Genomic DNA, 8356 nt, shown 5'->3' with positions numbered 1-8356 from the left:
TACTGAAAATGAGCAAATGGGATATAAGTTCCCACCACTGAATTAACAGTTGCTAGAGGGGTGTCCCCTCTCCCCACAAGGAACAAGCTTACTCTCCATCAAAACTAGAGGCTATGAGTGGAGAAACACACGGCCAAGAAATCACAAAGAAGGCAAAACCCCAGTCAAAGGGTAGGGCCACTTTGATGCATATCTTGAATGCTCAAATTAATTTCTAGAACCTAACTCACCCTTGACCACTTTTTTCTTTTTCTTTTTTCTTTTTTTTTTTTAAAGAGTTGGAGTTGGGGTCTCACTCTGTCACCCAGGCTAGAGTGCAGTGGTACAATCACAGCTCACTGCAGCCTCAAACTCCTGGGCTCAAGGCATCCTCCCACCTCAGCCTCCAAAGTAGCTGGAACTACAGGCATATGCCACCGTGCTCAGCTAAGTTGCTGGGATTTTTGTTGGTTTCGTTTTTCTTTTAGAAAAGGGATCCAAACAAAGGATTTAAAATGTGTGCTCGGGACAGACAATTCACGGTGCAAAGGGCACAGACACCTCAAGTGTCAAGTCCCTTCCATCCTGGGAAAGAAATGCTCAGGCCATAAGAATAGGGAGGGCTGGGAGACGGGGGTGAATCAGGATTTTTCCTTCTTTTTCTCTTATACATGGGCCTCACTCCTGTTTTAAGGAACCTGGAGTTCAGCCTGCTTCATTAGGTTGCACAAATTAATCTTTAATATCTCAAACAAGTCGAGAAGCTGTTACATAACAAAAGTCATTTATTTAACTCACTGATACACACACCTACACTGCACACAGAAGAATCACAATTTTTCCAAGCTATCAATTGTAGCCATTAGAAATTCAGAGTTAGTCCTTGATGCAAGCCAAGTGGTTTGAAGTCTGTTTGGAGATGTAATATACATTTTCATTACTTATAAAACAAACTTTTAGATTTCTTTTTTTTTTTTTTTTTTTGAGATAGAGTCTCGCTCTGTCGCCCAGGCTGGAGTGCAGTGGCGCCATCTTGGCTCACTGCAATCTCCACCTCCTGGGTTCAAGTGATTCTCCTGCCTCAGCCTCCTGAGCAGCTGGGATTACAGGCGCACACCACCACTCCTGGCTAATTTGTTTGCATTTTTAATAGAGATGGGGTTTCACCATGCTGGCCAGGCTGGTCTCCAACTCTTGACCTCAAGTGCCTTGGCCTCCCAAAGTTCTGGGATTACAGACATGAGCCACTGTGCCCAGCTAAACTTTTAGGGTTTTTGTTTTTTGTTTTCAAAGCTCTTGTGTGGCAGGCAGCACTCTTCCTAACTGGCTCAAGACTGACTTTGACCGGGCATAGTGGCTCACACCTATAATCCCAGCACTGTGGGAGACCAAGATGGGAGGATTGCCTGGGCTCACAAGTTTGAGACCAGCCTGGGCTACATAGTGAGACCCCAACTCTACAAAACAAAAATACAAAAATTAGCCGAACATGGTGGCGTGTGCCCATAGTCCCTGCTCCTCGGGAGGCTGAGGCAAGAGGATGGCTTGAGCTCTGGAGATAGAGGCTACAGTGAGCCAGGATTGCGCCACTGCACTCCAGCCTGGGCGACAGAGCGAGACTTTGTCTCAAAAAAAAAAAAAAAGAGGGAGAGAGAGAGACTGATTTTATGCTATAGTAATGTTACTAAACTTAGATTATTGAAAGTCTTCAGACAGATCCTTGAGACAACCAGGGACCAAGGGCCTACTTGAGTCAAGGTGTTAAGTGTTAGAAGAGGTTCAAACTAAACACTTATTAACTAAATTGTTAACTTGGGGGATAAGATCCCACTTAAAGAGGCAGTACTTGGACTGTTTGAGCACCAACAAGGAAATGCTGTAATACTTTAGTCATATTTGCTATCTGGGAAAATCATAACTGAATATATGTTTACTGATAGAAGTAAGTTCTCTGAAGAAGGACAGCGTGAGTGTCATTTTCTAAATATTAAACTCCTTCAGCCTGGGGAAGTATTTCTCATGACAAAAGACTTGCTGTTTGTTTTGTATTAGTATGTACTAATAATGAGCTTTCAAAGAGTGGAAGGGTTGAGGATTGTTTGACTAAACTCTTTCAGAGAGTTCAGCGTACACAAACTGTTCATTAACAAGAGCAGAAAGATCCCTGGAGGTAAAATTTGGATTTCAGAAATGTGATTTTTATTATATTTGGAGCCAAAGCACAGTAGGAACACATATCAGATTACAATAGAGAGATAAGATTTGAAATTCAATTACTTGCCATAAACAGTTCATGGGTACATGCTCCAAGGATCAATCAAATGAATAAAATGACGACGACTTGGAATCATGCTATCATCAGAACAGGATATCTGAGGAATGTTGCACTCTAACAGAGTGCTTCAATGGAAGATCAATTATTCTGAATATAAGTAATTCTGGAAATAGTGTTTAACGAAAGCTGGGCCTAAGGTGGAAGACGGCTTGTCATTCCCTACCACTCTGAATGTTTCTCAGACTCCCCTTTGTACAACAAGGTAGCAGACACTGAAGAAACATGGCCAGGAAGTTTTATAACTTATACTCTCAAGGAGTCTGTGTTTTGTAATGGAAAACACAACAGACAGACATAGAAATGACACACAGATTAGTGATATACACAGAGAGGCCTCACTGCCTGGAGCACAGCGAGGATGCCAAAATTATAACAATTCTCAAGAAACTTACAATCATGCTCAGAAAACAAAATATACATAGGCGATAACTAGGTTTGCTGATAATCAAAGAACAATATATCAGAATCTCAGCACCTTAGAGGCAGATGAGAAATTCGAGTTGATAGACTAACTCTTTGATAGATGAAGAATAAAGATATGAAAAAATAAGGGAAAAACTAATAATTAATGAGCGACCATGGGTGAGACAGACCCCAGGCTGGTTCCCTTATACATTAGCTCACGGAATACTCATGACCACTCTGTGAGGCATGAGGATTACCCTCCTTTGACAAAGGAAAGGACAAAGGATTTGAGAATTGAAGGAAAAAATCACACGGCTAAGAAGATGGATCAGGGACCAGACCCGGGTTCGTTTGTCTATGTCAGTGGTCTTTCCCCACACAATGCAGGGGGGACTAAGTGCCAGAGCTAACACCTGGTAACAACATGGATATGTATGTTTGAACCCAGAGGAGGGAAATCTGGGAAACCTTCACAAGAAAGCTGGAATTGAACTAAGATGTAAAAAGAACATAAACCAGAAATGTCTAAAGAATAAAGCAGCTGAGATGGTTTCTACCTCCAGTGCACGTCTGTCTCACCCACAAAGGGGAAATCTTCGCCAGGGTTAGGCGTAGGTCTTGCTCTTCATGGCATTTTCAGTGCCAACCGTCATATGTGGACCTCAGTACCCTGAACAAGTGTGTGATGAACTACTAAATGCAGAGAAACTTCGGGATGATAGGGGTAACAGGGGCTGAGGAACAGAGAGCAGACATGGCCTAAACGAACAGCAAATAAATTGGAAATATGAAAATTTAACAGATTTATCCAATTATGATGTCCCTTCTGCTGCCCTCCTGTCCCCCATGGGTAACTGACCTCTGACCTTGGCTAGAAGAGTATTTGTGGTTTGAGAGTCACTGAGCAAAGGGTCACATCATTAGCCCCAAGGTTGAGGATGATTTCTCTCTCCTAAGTCCTAAGAAAGTCAGTGTGAAGGTGGACCCAGGATCTGAGTCCACACTAGCAGGCGGGAGCAGAAAAATACCCCAGACCCACCATTACCAACAAACCTGTCAATTGCAGAACTTTGGCTGGCAACATTCCTGGCTTGGTAAGGAGAGAGTGAGTTGGAAGGGACAGACAGAAAGGTGCCAGTGAATCAATTTTAGTGTTGGTAAACACTGGATGGAGACGCATTGATAATGGTAGGGCAGGAGATTAGTTAAGAAAAAACTTTAAATGGAAAAGATAATCTATTATATCAGATAATCTGTTATAGCAGTGGCATGATCTTAGCTCACTGCAACCTCTGCCTCCCGGGTTCAGGCAATTCTCCTGCCTCAGCCTCCCAAGTAGCTGGGATTACAGGCACGTGCCACTATGCCCAGCTAATTTTTGTATTTTTAGTAGAAATATTCATTTAGTGCATAAATGAGCATAAATGAAATATATCAATAGAACAGTGCTGGATATCATCTAAGTTCCAGATTTTGCCCTTTTCTCTTTTTTTCTTAAACATGTTTAGTTGTGTAATATCTCAGCAATTCAGAAAAAATGAAAACAATGACAATGACCAAGGGGTTCATCCACTAGATCTAAGAAGTGTTATCCTTAACACAATCTTTCCTTTAGTTACCTTTTTACTTTTTGAGAAAGAAAATATTTTAGTGTCAGTTAAAGCATCCCCATTTCATTGTTTACTCTCCATCACCAGAGATAGACAGTAATTAACTATATTTTTATATTTTATAGACATAAAACAGTAAGCAATATACAGTAACATTTGAACATCTTTAAATGTACAGATGTGGTGAATTACATTAAAAAGATTTCCTAATGTAAACCATCCTGCAACATTAGGATAAACACTAACTGGTCAAAAATGTATTATTTAAATATTTTGATAGATTTGGTTTACTAATATTTTATTTAAGATCTTTACACTCATGTTCATAATTAACAATGACCTATAATTTTGCTACACTCTACTTGTTCAGTTTTATTATCAAGGTTATGCGTACAAAATGATGTGGGAAGTTGTCCTTCTCCTATTCTTTGAAAAAGTTTATACAAAGTAGTGCTTATCTGTTCTTTGAAGATTTTGTAAACTTGGTTGTGTCTGGCCTGTTTTTCGGAGGGGGAGGCATCCGGGGAAGGAAGGCTGTAGATTATTAACTTGATTCACTTCTTTTGTTGATTATAAGTATATTCCAGCTTTTTCTTTCCTCAGTTTTTGTAATTAATATTTTTCTAGGAGATTGTCTGGTTTCTCTCTTTCCAAATGTACTGTCAGGAACTTGTCCATAGTATTCTCTTACAGGCTTTAAAATCTCCATGAGTAGCTATGCTCTGTTTCTTTTTCATGCTTTTTCTTCTCTCGTCCTTGGTCAGCTTGCCAGAGATGGCTTTATCACTCTTTTCAAGGAACCGGCTTTTAGTTGGGTTGATTTTCTGCATTATTACTTTGTTTTCTAGCTCATTAATTGCTCTCCTTATCTTTATGGTTTCCTTCCTTCTTCTGCCTTCTTTCTGCTTGCTTTGCTGTTGTTTTTCTATTGTACTATGTCAAGCACGTAGCTGGCAAATTTTTCAGTCCTTCTCATTTTCTAATATATGTGACTGAGGCGTAAATGATTATTTTAACCAGAAGTGTCCAGTTTTCTGGCTTCCCTGGGCCACATCAGAAGAAGAAGAATTGTCTTGGGCCACACGTAAAATATACTAACACTAATGATAGCTGATGAGCTTAAAAAAAAAAAAAAAAAAAAAAAAAAAAAAAAACTCACAATGTTTTAAGAAAGTTTACGAATTTGTGTTGGGCCGTATTCAAATATGTCCTGGGCCGCATTGCGGGCTACAAGACATGGGCTGGATAAGCTTGATTTAAAGTATCATTTATTTAGGCTGCATCTTACAGGCTTTTTCTCTGCTTCATTTTAATTACTTCATAATCTGTATTATTATTTCTTTTGCTCTTACAGTTTTTCATTTTTATTATGGAGCATTTCAAACATACAAAAGCAAACACTGCTTCACGTGGAATCCTTCTGGAATGTTCCCAGTTCAACATCACTGCAAGTGAGCTTTCTAATACATGCTTTTGGGTAATAACATTCCCTCGTTATTTTTACTCTAGAAATCCATGTGTGTGTCTTATTTCTTCTCTTTGAAGACAAAACTATACCTTAAATAACCTCATGTCATACAATGCAAGGGCTTTGCAAAATCCAGCTGAATTAAATTTTTTTAAAATCCCACATGACCAGATTAAAAGCAGCCCATTTTGCCAAAATGTAGACTTACTTCACAGACAGTTAAAAGTAATTTTTAAAACACAGTTCTCATTTTCATCACTACAGTTTCCAAGTTTGAACTTCTACAAAAGTTCAGGATAGTTGAACAAGCACCGTTTCTGGAACTGTAAACAAAGCAGTTGCCTATGGAACCCGGGCCCTGCTTTTTTTGCCTCTTTGCCTGCCACTGATCCTTGCCCTGCTGCTGCCTTTCCAAAGGGCTCAGTGTGTGCACTCCCAGGGAATGAGCCATCCAAGCCGCAATCCTGAGCCCAAGAAAAGCACCACCGAGCCTCCGCAGGAAAAATAAGTTGCTGCCACACGAAGGAAAAGATTCCAGACCCTTCAGACTCCACCGCCACTGGCTCAACTGTTTCTAAGAATAGCGTGAACTGTGGAAAAAAAAAAAAAAAAAATACTGGCAGCAGACATTGGTCTTAATTGTCTCCAGGCATTAAAATAGAAACAAGCTGAAACGGAAGTGCCCCTGGAAACCCTCTCCCAGCCTCACTCAGTGTGGACCAGGAAACGGGACGTGGATGCGGCTTCCAGAGACACGGACTCCAGAAGGCCAACCCTGCCATGGCGTCACCACGGAGCGTGTTTCCAGGACAGGATGGTCTCTCCCAAAGTGGAGGAAGGCCAGGGGCCAGAAGCAGTCTCCAGGGACCCAGGCCTCACCCACTCTCAGGCTTTCTAGAGATTCTCTCGAGGCCTCTGATTGGAGGCCCCATGGGATGTGAGGGGTCTGCCTCCCAAGAGCCAAAGTTGTTTATCAGAATCTTCTCTTTCTGGTTCATTTTCATAATCTTAAATTTAGCTCATTGGTTCCTAAATCAAATTTTGCAAATAGTTTCTTGTCATAAAAAACAACATCAGCCTTATAACTGGGAGGCCCCTCAACATAAAGGGGCGTGTGCTGTTAGATCCTATATTCACAGGCTGGAGAGCCCCCCACATCCCCTACTCCACAGAGATGGGTAACACCACTCTTCAGTTCAGAAGGCACAAAATTGTGTTTTGTTTTGTTTAATGAAGATGTGACATTCATCTGACTACTGGGTTTCATAACCTATACAAATATCCAAACTTTGAGGATAGATTCCAAATTAAAAAAAAAAAAAAAATGCTGCATGCAGAAGAAGATCAAGAAACCCACTTCTAGTCTCCACTCATTCAAATTTCTCTTGCCTAGTGCCTCATTCAAATTTCTCTTGCCTAGTGCATTAATCATTCAATGAAAATAGGTTTTTTCCCTGCAAGGTTTCTAGTATTTATGAAATTGTTCTTAGTTGGAAACATAAGATAAACCAACACTCAAGCTTTTCTCAATTCCTATACAAACACACTAAATAAAAGAGGTGGTTAGGGCTAAGTTTTCCAGAAATCCAGTGCCAATTCCTGATGGGATTACTTCAGCTCTACTTTTTCTAACATGGTTAATTGTTGATGAAGTATGGAAAAAAACTGAAAATAAAATGAAGTCCTTTTCTCTTATGTGCATAATATTCCATAATGTATGGAAGTCAAAGCCTGCTTCACAGTTGGGGAACAGGGCTGGGGCAAAGGGAGACACACATGTCAAAAGAATGCAACTTAATAATGCTGGCAGGCCCCACGTGGCTCCAAACTCTACACAGCATGGCCCTCCCAACCCAAACTCCAGTTGAAGACTTCAGAAGGAATTGACAAGATTCTGTTTTAGAAATACACAAAACCAAAAAAATCTAGCGCCAGAGGGAGACAGATATAAATGGACACAGCCCAATGAGATGGAACATTTACAACATAGGTCTCCCAGAAGCCCTGTCTTTGGTTGCAACCATGCAGAAATGTGTCATTCCCCCACTCTACACCCTCCCCCAACACAGTGTTTACTGTGATCCTAATCTACCCAAACCAGATTACTCAAGCCAGAGCAGAAATCGACTGTCCTTGCCCAAGGTTGGCAATCAGCCATCAATTATACTTGCCACATGCTAGGCTGTTCCTAACTCAGAAATCATTTAGTTGCACATAGAAAGGACTCCATAAATGTTTGTTGAATTGAATGGAATGATTGTGCTCAATTAATTGCCTTTGCTCAACTGTTTCCCAATATCCATTGGTCCTTAATATCAACTCTTATCACTTGGACCTTCTCTTGCCTGTGTTTGCCAACAAGGCTTATATTTCAGGACACCAGCCCAACTCACCTTCTAGACCCTGAACCTACCTATGTTCTCCACCACTACCTCACCCTCATCTCCCCCTTAACTCAAGATTCACCTGTCTCCACTGTCCGACATCTCTTGATCTATTCACAGGTACCCGTACTCAGCTATGACATTTAGAAGTGAGATCAAGGAGGAGAAGGATGGT

The 8356-nt window shown here is 40.8% G+C and overlaps 1 non-coding gene across 1 annotated transcript in view; it reads right to left on the bottom strand.

The window, feature by feature from the left end:
- Positions 1–4610: 4610 nt before the first annotated feature.
- LOC103238060 (uncharacterized) overlaps positions 4611–8356 on the bottom strand; it is a 36356-nt gene continuing 32610 nt past the window's right edge. Inside the window, exon 5 of the transcript XR_005235180.2 lies at positions 4611–6387. This is a non-coding gene — a transcript (uncharacterized protein). The remainder of the gene's footprint in view (positions 6388–8356) is intronic.

The sequence above is a fragment of the Chlorocebus sabaeus genome, chromosome 9, assembly GCF_047675955.1.
Source record: "Chlorocebus sabaeus isolate Y175 chromosome 9, mChlSab1.0.hap1, whole genome shotgun sequence".
Taxonomy (NCBI): Eukaryota; Metazoa; Chordata; class Mammalia; order Primates; family Cercopithecidae; genus Chlorocebus; species Chlorocebus sabaeus.
This window is presented reverse-complemented; position numbering and strand designations above follow the sequence as displayed.